At 37.5% G+C, this 13,433-nt stretch overlaps 1 protein-coding gene and 1 long non-coding RNA gene across 2 annotated transcripts in view; one reads left to right on the top strand and one right to left on the bottom strand.

Annotated features, from left to right (window-relative positions):
* The window catches only part of LOC139953583 (uncharacterized), a 32,983-nt gene extending 20,163 nt beyond the window's left edge, over nt 1-12,820 (top strand). Inside the window, exon 2 of the mRNA XM_071953048.1 lies at nt 9,785-12,820. The gene's annotated coding sequence lies outside the window, so the exon portion shown is untranslated. The remainder of the gene's footprint in view (nt 1-9,784) is intronic.
* The window catches only part of LOC139953584 (uncharacterized), a 66,005-nt gene extending 53,067 nt beyond the window's left edge, over nt 1-12,938 (bottom strand). Inside the window, exon 1 of the long non-coding RNA XR_011788000.1 lies at nt 12,814-12,938. This is a non-coding gene — a long non-coding RNA (uncharacterized lncRNA). The remainder of the gene's footprint in view (nt 1-12,813) is intronic.
* Between the last annotated feature and the right edge of the window lie 495 nt (nt 12,939-13,433).

Here is a 13,433-nt window from a genome sequence, read left to right as displayed (position 1 = left end):
CAACGCCCAACCTTCGTTGTTCACTTTCCTGTACGGATGTCTTTTGTGCAACATGATTGGCCATCATTACATTTTCAGATAATTAGCTAAAACTGCTTAAAGGTGGAGGGTCGTCGTTTTTTTTTTAGGATGGTGATTCCATACTATTCAAAAGAATGAGCGAGTTTTGTTGTTGAGCAAAGAGCAACCAAATTTTTAAACACCAACAATTCGCATAGATCTGACCGCGACAAATACTACCCTGACAACCTCGATCTCAAAGTCGCAATCATTTGAGTTTTACTTTTCACACAAATACTTGTATTGATTTATGATCAACGGGGCCCTTCAGACGAAACAATTTCGCAGGATTCTTATAACAATAACAAGGCTTCCGGGAAAAATACATAAGTTGTTTGCAAAGTCATTAGCAATGTATAACCCTACCTTTTAGAAGCAAAATAATTTAGTTATGTTAATTTTTAAATTGCCATAATCTCATTACAAATTTTCAAGTAAAAATACACAGTTTGTTTGCGAAGACATTAACAAAGTTTGACCTTAACCTTTCAAAGATAAAATAATTCAAAAATACACAATTTGTTTGCGAAGACATTAACAAAGTTTTACTTTAACCTTTCAGAGATACAATAATTTAATTGTGTTAATTCTTCAATTGCTATCAACTTATTATTGTGTTTTTTTAGTAAACCAACAAACGCTATATACATTTAAACGTATACCGAGTGATATAAATGACGTCCTTGCCGCGTGTGTTTTTCTCTCAACTCAAGTTGAATCGGTCTGTCTATTCTATTAAACATGGCAGCTTATTCAAATATAAAAGCCAATTAGCAAATTAACCATAACCAGTGACCGAGTTCCCTTGCCAAAATTCGATTCTACATTAATTGACTTGGATCTCGGCTAGTGTAAGTGAGTCACACATAATTATCCATCTTAAAGACACTGTACACGTTTGGTAATTGTCCAAGACCAGTGTTCTCACTTGGTGTATCCCATCATAAGCATATCATAACAAGCCTGTGAAAATTTGGGCTCAATTGGTGATCGAAGTTGCGAGAAAATGATGACAGAAAAAAACACCCTTGTTGGACGAATTGATGTGCTTTCAGTTATAGGAATAAAAGTCTTCTGTCTTTCAAAGACACAAATACTTGTTATCTCCCTTGGTGTATCACAACATTATGCATGTAAAAGTGTGGACTCAATTGCTCATTGAGAAACTACCTCTTTCTCAAAAGTTACGTTACTTCAAAGGGAGTCGTTACCAAGTCAGTTTTTAACTTAATATTTGTTTTGGGTAATTAACAAACGTGTACCTTCCCTTTAAAAAGTGAGCAGTGGGCTGGAAAAGAAGTCGAATACATCAGTGTAAAGTCACTTCCAGGCTTTTGGCTTTCGGTTTGGCTTTATTATAATCTTGATTCAATTTGCCATTTTGAGGGGATTATAATGCGTGAGAACCTTAAGCCAGCGACGCAAACGATTCCAATCGCCCTGAGTGTATTGGAATGTATAATAATGGTATGTTCCGTTGTACTGATCGGAGGACAATCATTTTCACAAATCCTGTGAGCACAAAACCTTTCTAAGCACAGGAAATTTTTGCTTAGCAAGAACAGGTTACCAGCCAACATTCTATAAGGTTTAATAATAATAATAATAATCAAAGCCAATATAGGGCTAGATGGCTCAGTTGGTAGAGCGCCGGCACGTTAATCCGGAGGTCGTTGGTTCGAATCCCACTCTAGTCAATTCTTTGTTCAACCCCAAAAATCATCCCTATCATTATAGTCAGCTGAGCTCCAGGTGCACTGCTCGATGTATCTCATAGAAGGTATAATAAGACAGTCACGACTGGTGCCCATCTCCTTATGTGCTAAGCCAAACCCTTTAAAGGGAAATGTTTCAGAAAGAAGTCTTGACACGTTCGGTATTGTCAACAACAAAAATACTTGTTATCGCCCTTGGTGTATCACAAACGAATAAGTAAAAGTGTAAGACTCAGTTGGTCATCGATGCGCAAGAGAATGGACGAAAAAGGTCTGAAGTATTTAAATATTTTAGTGAGAAACTATCTCTTTCTCAAAAACTGTACTATTTCGAAAATATGGTCTTTATTTACAGAAAGGACATCTGAACTTCCATTTTGTCGGATACAACAAAAACGTAGACACTTACAACACAACTCACCCGACTCACGCTTACAAGTCTATCAAGTGGATAAAAGAACACCAAATATTATTTGACCCTTAACGGACTCGTCATCTCTTCCCTAAAAGATGACGCGGTAATCATGCGAATAATGACGGCATGATGACATCCTCCGAACTGCCTCGCTTTTCAAAAGTCCGTAGTTTTGTTAGAGCTGTGCGTGCAATTAGTGTCATATAGTAAGTACGCCCGTATCGATCAAAAGCGGCCCTTCTATACCCACTAATGGTCTTTCGGAGTTAATTAATCTCATCAATTTATTGTTTTAATGTCTGATATTTAATTAAGCGGTGGATTTTTAAAATCTGACTTGACAATGACGGAATAATAAAGTACTTTGTTTGTGATAATTGCAGCTGACTGTGATGTATGCTGTTAGTTTGTGAGTCATCGGTTTGGTGTAAAGGCAAATTGTATACGGTTGTATATCTGGGCTTGGAAGTGGTTTTTATGACAATGCGACCTTGCCATTACGGATCACGTCATTAGTAACTCATTTTTTCATTTTTTACTCTGACTTTGTTTCAATCTGCTAAGCTTTTTCCCCCCGTGATATAAAACCGGTAACTATAATAATATCTGACATCACTTATTTTTCATTTCTATATAGACGCCAAGTACACTGTACACAAAATAGCTATCCACGTAGGCCTGGGGTCGATTTCACAAAGAGTTTAATAGGGCTAGTCGTAGGAGATGTTAACAACTTATGGCTAGTCTTAAGTTAGGACGAGTAACTCATCATAACTCGAGATAAGACTAGTCTTAATCCTAGTCCTAACTTAGGACTAGCCATAGGAGATATTAACAACTTATGGCTAGTCCTAAGTTAGGACGAGTAACTCATCATAACTCAAGATAAGACTAGTCTTAACTCTTTGTGAAATACACCCCCGGTTTTTCACGTATATGCAACAAAAGCGATTGCCTCTATGTCCACTGGTCATTGCCTAGATGCCCTTGAAATGCTCCAGTAGAATTTTACAATTTCCATTTTACCAAGAGAGAAAATGCCTTGGTGCCCTTGCCCTTTCAAAAAACGAAGAAAAACGCCTGCATAAGTATTTGTTTGGTTCCCTATGTGTGTTACGCATTGTTGTATCATTATGAAATATTTCTCTTAATATTTTTATATGGAGCTGATCTACTGTTGTAATTGCCTGTAAAGGATTATTAAAGGCTGTTTTTATTGAATTGAAATTGAATTGCATAAAACAGTACTAGACAAGTTTTACTTCAGCCTCGATTTTACTATTTAAATTATAACATTAATTTGGTAATTGTCAAAGATTAGTATTCTCACTTGGTGTACCCAAACATGTGCATAAAATAACAAACCTGTGAACTTAATGGGCATTGAAGTTACAAGAGATTAATGAACAAAAAATACACCATTGGTGGACAAATTTGAGTGCTTTCAGATGCCTTTATTAAAGGGGCTTTAGGCCTGCGAAATAACCTCTTTCTCAACAACTTAATACTTCAGAGGGAGCCGTTTCTCCCTATGTTTTATATACTATCAACAGCTCTCCATTGCTCGTTTCCAAGTCAGTTTTTATGCTAACAATTATTTTGAGAAACTACCAAGTCTCCAATGCCTTTAACTGCGTATAACATTTTCAAAAAGAAGAAATAGCGTTTGTCCGTTTTTTTATTGCCAGTTTCATCACTCGTGCCTGGAAAGCAAAACTGGACCCCTTGATGCCTTTAGACTTTTGGCCTATTTAAGAAAACGACTCAGCATTCGTTGCCACACTTTGAGCTTTCGTGATGCCGAAGCAAACGCCCTAAGCATTTTCTACGATATATTAGGGTTTGAAAGAATGATTAAAATATAAACCTGACGGCCAACTCATTATGTTTCGGGTATATATGCAGACGTCCCCCCCCCCCCCCCTTACCCAGTCCAATGCAATTTCGTTATTTATTTGACTGATGATACCCCCCCCCCCTTTACCCAGTTCAATGCAATTTCGTTATTTATTTGACTGATGATAATCTGTTTAGGCCTACTGTGTGTCGATGCCGCCTTTCTGATGAAGAGTAAATAATGAAAGACGTTTTACAGCAGAAAACGGAAAAATAATTGGGTAGATTTGTTATTATTTCATGGTATTCGGCCTCCCAATTAATATATCGTCGTGAACTTAACCCCATAATACAACGAGCATCAATTTAAAGACACTGAACACTATTGGTTATTGCCAAAGACCAGTCTTCTCACTTGGTGTTTCTCAACATATGCATAAAATAATAAACCTGTGAAAATTTGAGCTCGATTGGTCGTCGAAGTTGCGAGTTAATAATGAAGGAAAAAACACCCTTGTCACACGGAGTTGTGTGCGATGGTTGATTTCGAGACCTCAATTTCTAAATCTGAGGTCTCGAAATCAAATTCGTGGAAAGATCATTTTTTCTGGGAAAACTCGTCACTTCAGAGGGAGCCGTTTCTCACAATATTTTATACCATCAACCTCTCCCCATTACTCGTCGCCAAGTAAGGTTTTATGCTAATAATTATTTTGATTAATTACCAATATTGTCCACTGCCTTTAACAACGGGGTTTTTCAGTTAGCGGTTTATACAACAAACAATAACTATGTAAAAATTATACTAAACGGTATTTCCATGAAAGTGACTATTTTCCTTCTTTTTCTGCTAGTTAGTAGTCAATTATGTTGCAGTTTGTATTATGAGGTATAAATTATGAAGTATCCATTTAAAAATTTTGTTTTATCAAAGACAGAACTGGAGACATTGGAGTTTATTCTCATGCACGTAAAGCCCATTGGTTACGCCTTTATTAAACCGTCTATAATTTAAGACACATAGTGTCATAATTGCCTTGTTTGCTTCGAGTGATGATGCTACCACAACACGGCGCGTCATTGTCCAAGAAGCTTGTCAATATTTCAAGTCTGATCTAAGGGCTCTAAACTCAGTCTGTCCCATCTTCACTACGTGTCCAATTTGCCCTTTTGTTTTGCGTGTTAGTTTTTAATAGTGTCTGGTACAATGACGTGCTTAGTCACAAGTTACTGCTTACATTTTAATTCCTCAGACTATAGAGAAAGTTGTTATGCCTAATGGTTTGGGGCAAGCTTTACTGCAACCTCCAAATGAGCAAACCCTGTGCCATACACATTCATTCAAAAACTGTGTGTGGGTGTTCACCGTCTCTTTTAAATTGGGTGAGTTCGTTTAGCTTCCCTGAGTTGACCCTGGTCAGCCCCCGGTACGTTCGAATATCTTTGACGTCATTCCAGGGCATCACCCGGGTCAGCCCACAGTGCCCTGGAGTGGGCCACTTGGGGTGACCCGAGAGGGCGAGTATGATCGTTCGATTAGCTCTTGTCAGGGGCTCACCCAAGTGAGCACTGCGGGGTCGACCCAGGGAAGCTTATCGAACGCACCCTAAACAACAGCACAATTGTATCAAGGATTTCTCATCTGGAGAATGCTATGTGTTGTGTTGAGTTTGAAAGCTGCTCCAGATAACTTATGTATACAACACTATGCAGAAGAAGAAACTATAAATAAATAGTAAACTAGCGGGTACAACCATGTTTAAATCTCTTAGGGTGAGTGTTGGCTCTGAGAAGAGCCGGTTGGGTCTCGACGTTTCGAACAGTATACTCTGCTCGTCTTCAGGAGAAACTCAACACTCACCCTAAGAGATTTAAACATGGTTGTACCCGCAAGTTTACTATTTATTTATAGTTTCTCTCCACACCATGCAAAGCTTCAAACAATACTTACTATGCAAAAGCTTGCCTGGAACTATTTGACATAGCAACTGTCTCTATAGTGTGATGAATTCAAGTTTAAGTGGTAACTTGTGATCAAGCATGTCATTGTACCAGAGAATATTAAAAACCAACACGCAGATGGTTATTTTGACAGCGACCTATTCAGGCGTGATCTTCCACAAAACGCGCGTCTATTTAAAACCCACTCGCGACATTTTTCGGCACTAGTTTGGTGTATACAGTACTCCCTGCCGCGAGCCTAACAAATACTGCCGACAAACACGGGAGGATTTTTACAAACTTGATGCTGCGCATCGAAGCATTGGAAATCATAATTGTCCGCCGACGCTCTCTCGCTAAGTGTAAAATGTATTTGTACTTCAATAAAGTTGGTTGACTTTGGGAGTTAATTGTTGAATTGTTAAGGTCAAAATTGAACTCGTCTGCTGCCACTTTAAACTATTAGAGCGGCCATTCCAACGCTAAGTCGTTTGTTTTGTGATTATTTCTGTTTGATGCGTTGTTTGATTATTGACGAGTGCCTTCTGCTACACAATTACTTGTATTTTTTTTGTCAACAAAAAAGACCTGCGCCCCCTCCTTTTTTTCTTTTTAACTGATTTTCTTAATATTGTCAACTTAACATGCATGTTCTATTCGGAATACTTCTTGCACATTTTGCTTAAAAATAATAAAATAAATGGTACAACTGCTTTAGTTGTGGTGTGCTTAATTACTTTAATTACAGTGTTGGTGATTCTCAGTTTCTAATGCTATTATTGAACTTTGGAAATAGTCAAAGATGCTAAATAAATTCTTCGCTACATTTAACTTGTAAATCGCATGACAGCCATGAACCGTACAATGTCATTAGTAGGCCTACGCTTAAGAAAGGTTATGCCATTCCACCGTGCAGAAAAAACACAAACGCTTTGCAAAACAAAGCTGCAGTGAAGGCGATCATGCCAGCGCATTGAAATTTGGCAATCAGGGTAGGTGTAGGTACAGACTAACAGGCTACACACCCGTGTTTCTTGTGACAAACACCGGGATATGTCCACGCCGTTTGACCCTAATTAATCACTTCGTCTTAAAGGCCGTCGACACTATGGGTAACTACTCAAAATAATTATTAGCATGAACCTCACTTGGTAATGAGTAATGGGGAGAGGTTGATGGTACAAAAAATTGTGAGAAACGGCTCTCTCTGAAGTAACGATAGTTTTCGAGAAAGAAGTAATTCTCCACGCGTTTGATTTCGAGACCTCAGAATTTGAGGTCTCGAAATCAAGCATCTGAAAGCACAAAACTTCGTGTGACAAGGGTGTTATTTATTTCTTTATTTATCTCGCAACTTCGACGATCAATTGAGCTGAAATTTTCACAGGTTTGTTATTTTATGCATATTTTGAGATACACCAAATGAGAAGACTGGTCTTTGACAATTACCAATAGTCTCCAGTGTCTTTAAACCGTCCTGTTGCAATGCCGTCATTAAATACTCTATTGGTAATTACTCAAAACAATTGTCAGCAAAAAAACATACTTGGTAAAGAGCAATGGAGATGCCTTGATAATACATTGTGATAAACGGCCCCCTCTGAAGTTACGTAGTTTTTTAGAAAGACGTAATTTCTCCCTCAGATTATTATTAAAATCCCTCAGGCCTGAAGCCTTGAATCAGGCATCAAGCCTTATCCAGGCATCTGAAAGCACACAAACTTGTGCAAAAATTTTGTTTTTTCTTCAGTACTCTCTTGCAACTTTGAGTCAAAATGATCACGGGTTTGTTGTTGTATGCATACACCCAGTAAGAATGCTGGTCTTTGACTATTACAGCCATTATACTTTCGGTACAGAAAAAAAAATTAAAGTTCACAGATTTACAAATAATTTACAGGGTTTACAGAAGGTAATGGTGAAAGACATATCTTGAAATACTATTACATGAAATGCTTTACCTTTTTGAGAAAACATTAAAACAATATCAATTCTCTATAGCAAGAATTACGGATTTGTTTTAGACACATGTCATGACACGGCGAAACGTGGGGAAACAAGGGTGGGTTTTCCCGTTATTTTCTCCCGACTCCGATGACCGATTGAGCCTAAATTTTCACAGGTTTGTTATTTTATATATAAGTTGTGATACACGAAATGTGGGCCTTGGACAATACTGTTTACCGACAGTGTCCAATGGCTTTAATGACCAAACATGTCCAATGCCTTTAAACACCGGCTGACACAGGGCTGAGAGACGAACACACACGGGATGTTATGGAGACTTAATTTCTCACTCTATACTTAAAGTTCTTCTTTACAAAGCAGAAAAGTATCAGTGTACAGGGAATCCATGCATTTTTTATGCGAGACGAACTTTTCAGTCGGCAATTTGTTGTTGCCGGATGATTTTAAAACCTTAAGCTCGTCACTTAAGATACATAAAGCAATTTGTGTTTAGCGAATCAATGTATTTTTTTATGGAAAAAACATTTTTCAGTCGGCAATTTGTTTTCCGGGGGATTTTTGTTCGTTTACTCAAACCTTATAAGCTCATCACTTGAGGTAATGCAAACATTTAAAATGGATAGAATATCCCATGAAAATTCCCTGTGGCCTAGCGAGCAGAGAGAAGTTTAGGTATATTCATAAAAAGTGAATTCGTGTATTTTTATGCAAGACACAATTTTCAGTCAGCAACTTTTCCCGGAGGACATTTTTGTATAAAAAAAAATATTTAAAAAAAATAATAAAAAAACTATGGAAATACAACCAAATAAAAAGATGTAAACATTCAACTGTATATCACCACTCCATGTGACCTTATCCTAATTTACAGGCGAACAGAGAAGTCTACAGCGTTCGCATAAGGTGAATCCCTGTATTTTGATGCAAGACACATCTCTCAGTCGACAAAAAAATGAGTTGAGACTGTGTGTGATATGCAACTTTAACTGTAATCAGCCATTAGTCTACAGGGGGTTCATGCGAGAGGGGGGTTATTACCAGGGTTCCCTCGTGGCTATGTTTAAGAACTGCGTCAAACCGTAGCCTCCTTTCAACTCGTAATTGAGCCGTCTGTCTTGTTATCGTGTGGATGCATATATAGGGAGGGTGTAATGTTATAATCTTTAGCAATCCCCTGGTGGGATTTCTGCTCGTGGTTAGACACTTTTTCGGAATCGGAAATCCGGCCGGATCGACTTTGGTTTATGATGGCGTACTCCGGAAACAAAAAATGTGCCGTCGAGGCCCTTTGGGGGTATTTACAGAGTTTTTTAAACACTTCGTGATAAAGCACAGTTTTATGTTAAAGGCACTGGGGTGGATTTCACAAAGGTAGTCCTAACTTAGGACTAGTCCTATCTCTTAGCATTGCCTAGGACTAGTCCTAAGTTAGGACTACCTTTGTGAAATCCACTCCGGACACCTTTTGTAATTGTCAAAGACCAGCATTCTCAATTGGTGTATCTCAACATTGTTATGCATTTACTGAAAAATATGCACGAATCTGTGAAAATTTGGACTCAATTGGTCATCGAAAGTGTAAGAGAAGAATTAAAGAAAAAACACCCTTGTTGCAGAAATGTGTGTGCTTTCAATTGCATAGTAAAAGGCTTCAGGCCTGAAGTCTTTAAATATTGAGTGAGGAATTGATATACAACAGGTATCAAACCCTACCAAAAAGCAAACCTGAAAGAATCAATGACAAAGATGTGGGTCTCGATTCATTCGTTTTCTAGTATTTGATACCTGTGACAACAATATATTATTCTTGAGGAATTAATGTTTGTATTTCATCTTTTATTCTTTGCAGAATGTGAGATTTGTTCAAGCTGTGACGTAACTGTGACGTGGTTCGTGCTGATTTGGGCAACTCACCAGGCATCGAAAGGACACAGTTTGTACCGAACACAACCCCAGAACACCAACGCACCATGACGGCAAACACAATCTTAATTCAATCACACGCTGTTAATTCCTTCAGTCAACCTTCATTGATGTCATTTCATCAATGTCATTTCATCACTAGAAATTATTTTTGAAGTTATTGTCTAAAAGGTTTTTTTTATTAATTAAAGCAATTTTGTCATCCGTTACAGTGGCCCACATAAAATAGTCATAAAAACATCTTGTTCTTTTTTGAGGAGTAAATGAATGTACCTCCACCATTGTACTTTCCAACGTTACACAGAGAAATTGCTGCAAAGGTTATCAATTTTGGTAACAATGGAAGACTTTTAGACGCTAGGTGGCAGCAGACTTACCAGGAAAATTTCCATTGTTTACGTAGTTCTGAGCGTGCGCACATGACCGAGAACAATGGATTTTAACTGGTAAGTCTGCTGCCACCAAGCGTCCCAAAAGTATCCCATTGACAGTGAAAACGCAAGATATATAAGTAGGGTAGACGGCCTTAATTAGCTTTTGATCCAAACCGGACCTTTGGACCTTCTGCAGAGGCACAAACAAGCACAATCAAATACATATCCATTTATAGCAAAAAAAAAAGAGCGAAGGGACAAGGAAAGGTATCCAGAAAAACGGGAGAATTGTAGCCAATCAAAGTCACTAATTTTTCATGTATATATAAATGTATATGTTTTGCAAAACTTAAAGCTATGCATGGTGGAAAACATTTAAAAGGGTTTGCGGTAACACGATTGTACTAATGATAAGTTATCTCTTATTGGCATTCTTTAAGAACTGGTTCGTAATTAGAGCCTTTTGAGTAGTTGTTTCTGTGAGAAGAACCGGTTTAGTTATTTGATGAGAGCTGGTTTGTAGATTGGTTGTGAATGTGAGAGGAACAGACTATAGTAAGAGCTCGTTTGTACACTCTTTTGAGTAGTTCCGGCATTGAGAAGAACCGGTCTATACTCTGAGAACGTTGAGTATAGAACCGGTTTATATGTTCAGACAAGAACTGGTTTGTAGATTGAGAACTTTAAATATCTTGTGAGTAGTTGTGGATGGGTGTGAGAAGAACTGGTTTATAGTTGCTCTGATAATAGCTGGTTTGTAGATTGAGCAAGTTAGATTTACCTTTTAGTAAGGGTTGTTGTTGTTAAATAAGAAGAACCGCTTTATTAGCTTGTTTATAAACTCTTTTGAGTAGTTCTGGTGTTTAGAAGAACCGGTTTATACTTCGAGTTCCTTGAAGTATAACATGGTTCTTCTCAGCGTCATCACTACCCATAAGAGATTTATTATAATGGTGTTACCGCAAACCCTTAGTACGTTTCACTGGGGAATTCATGCACTTTCATGATGGGTGTGTTATTATTGCAGCTTTTAATTTATAAGCAACGGTTACAATATTTCACATGGAAATATTTCTCTGGAGAATTGTATACTGGTAGCGAGCTCTCAGATTGAAACTAATGAAGTTTGTTTCTCGATAACTACCAATTATGTCCTTTGCTTTTAACAATAATAATGACTGGGTTTAGTGTGGCCTTGCTTATGATGTTGAACTATATATTATTGCAGCAATGACTGTACTTGTCCATTAGTAAGATATAAAGACCAATGAGTCACAATTATATTCTTCAATTAATTATATTGGGCACGACTTAAAATATCAATTTGGTAATGTTACAGTACTGGGCGGGTAGACTGAATAAGGGAAGTTGTGTGAGCAGGGGTCAAAAGCTGCTCGTTTGAAACTGTAATCCGGGGAGTCTTGGGGTTTTGGGTTTTTTTTTTTTTTTTTTTTTTTTTTTTTACAAAATATATGTGTCAGACAAAGGTATTAACCAGTGCTAGCCTAGAATAAGCGCCAAGCTAGGCCATGCAACGCCAATCACACATTCTAACTCGTTTACTTATCTAACATTACAACAAGAAGAATACAAATCATAAGCCTACAAATTCTTTAACAACACTATAACGACCGCGATATTTCAAGACCCTTTTAGTCTCAGCTTTGTCTATGTTTAATACGTTAATTTTTTGTTTTAACCTTACTCAGATGTGCATTAGCACTGTTTACTCAATATTACCGCCAGGGACTCGAACCAACCACCTTTAAAATTATAGAGCAGTGTATTTTACCAACTAGAACACCGAAATTGCGCGGTACCTATAGAGGCTGTTCGAATCCTATATTATTTTAGCAGCGGGTACCGCAAAGATACAATGTTAAATTTGCATCAGGGATAAAGAATATAAAACTTTGGGTTTGAGCACTGTATTATACAAGTACTTTGCCGAGTTCTGTGGGAAAAAAGTGAATCGTAATATTACTTTGATTTTAATATAGTTGATTTAGAATTAAATTGAGGCAGACCGAGTTATGGCTTGATTCTGTTTTATGGAAAACGCCTTCTGTTTAAATATGTACACAGATTACTTTACTTTTTGATGAAATGGCTGCAAGAATTAGCGTGTGTCACTCAACAAAGTATGTTCAAATGTTTCCTCATGCGTTTATCTACTATAACTAATTGATTGCAACAAACTTGGGCAAGGATTTGAAACCTGCATAATAATTAGAAACTCAACAGGATTTAGAAATAAAGCTAGAAAACTGCCGTGTCTTGCCACCATTCATTCGTTATGAAATGAAATAGTAGGCAGGTCTTATTTTAACTCAAATGAGATATTCCCTTTTCGGGCCTCGAGCTACCCACGGCAGCGACATAAAAACTGCTGTGGTGCCCTGTGCAAGGTTCAAGTACAAAATTTACATTTCCTCAGTGAGGTGCCCGCCCTTTACCAGAGAAAAATTGCTGTGCCCCTTCAAGAAAGAAACTCAAGGCCTGCTTTTTTGTAAAAATGTCAATGATTGAAAAGGTGGTGGCAGGATACGGAAAGTTTTCAGAAAAATGAATCACAACTTACAGTTTGGCGTCCAATTTAAATCCAAGAAATCACAGTCAATCTTAATAATGTTGTCCAAAGAGAAGCAAGAAATTCAGTCTCTAGATGTTGATCAACTTATATCTGCAATTTATTTCTCAAATTTGTTGAACATCACGGTGATATTATAAAAGAAAACTTCATGGAACTTCAGCGTATCTTACGTTCATATGTTCACGCTGTCACATTGTGAATTCAAACTGGTCCCCAAATCCACACATTAATGTATTGTACTGCACATGGGGTACCAATCTAGAGTGCTGCTAACAACAATTGAGGGCGCTGTTCAAATGTTTATTTGAATAATTAAAATAAGTTTATCCGTACATCTTAACAATGATCAACACCAAGGAATGTTTGAAAGGAAAGGGCTTATTACAGAAATCATGATATATAGTAATTTCCGTTTTACCCATTATACACTGATCTGTGTTAATAGCAGTGTTACTCAGTACTTTCCTGAGCTATTACTCGGGTGGGATTCGAACCCACGACCATTGTAGTTCATAGAGTAGTGTCTTACCAACTAGCTTAAAATCATCAAAATCGGTGCATAATTGTTTGTATTTAAAACACATGGAAGTAAATAAACATGAACAAAA

This window comes from Asterias amurensis, chromosome 22, assembly GCF_032118995.1.
Source record: "Asterias amurensis chromosome 22, ASM3211899v1".
NCBI lineage: Eukaryota > Metazoa > Echinodermata > Asteroidea > Forcipulatida > Asteriidae > Asterias > Asterias amurensis.
The sequence above is the reverse complement of the archived record's forward strand: the minus strand, read 5'-3'. Positions and strand labels throughout refer to the sequence as shown.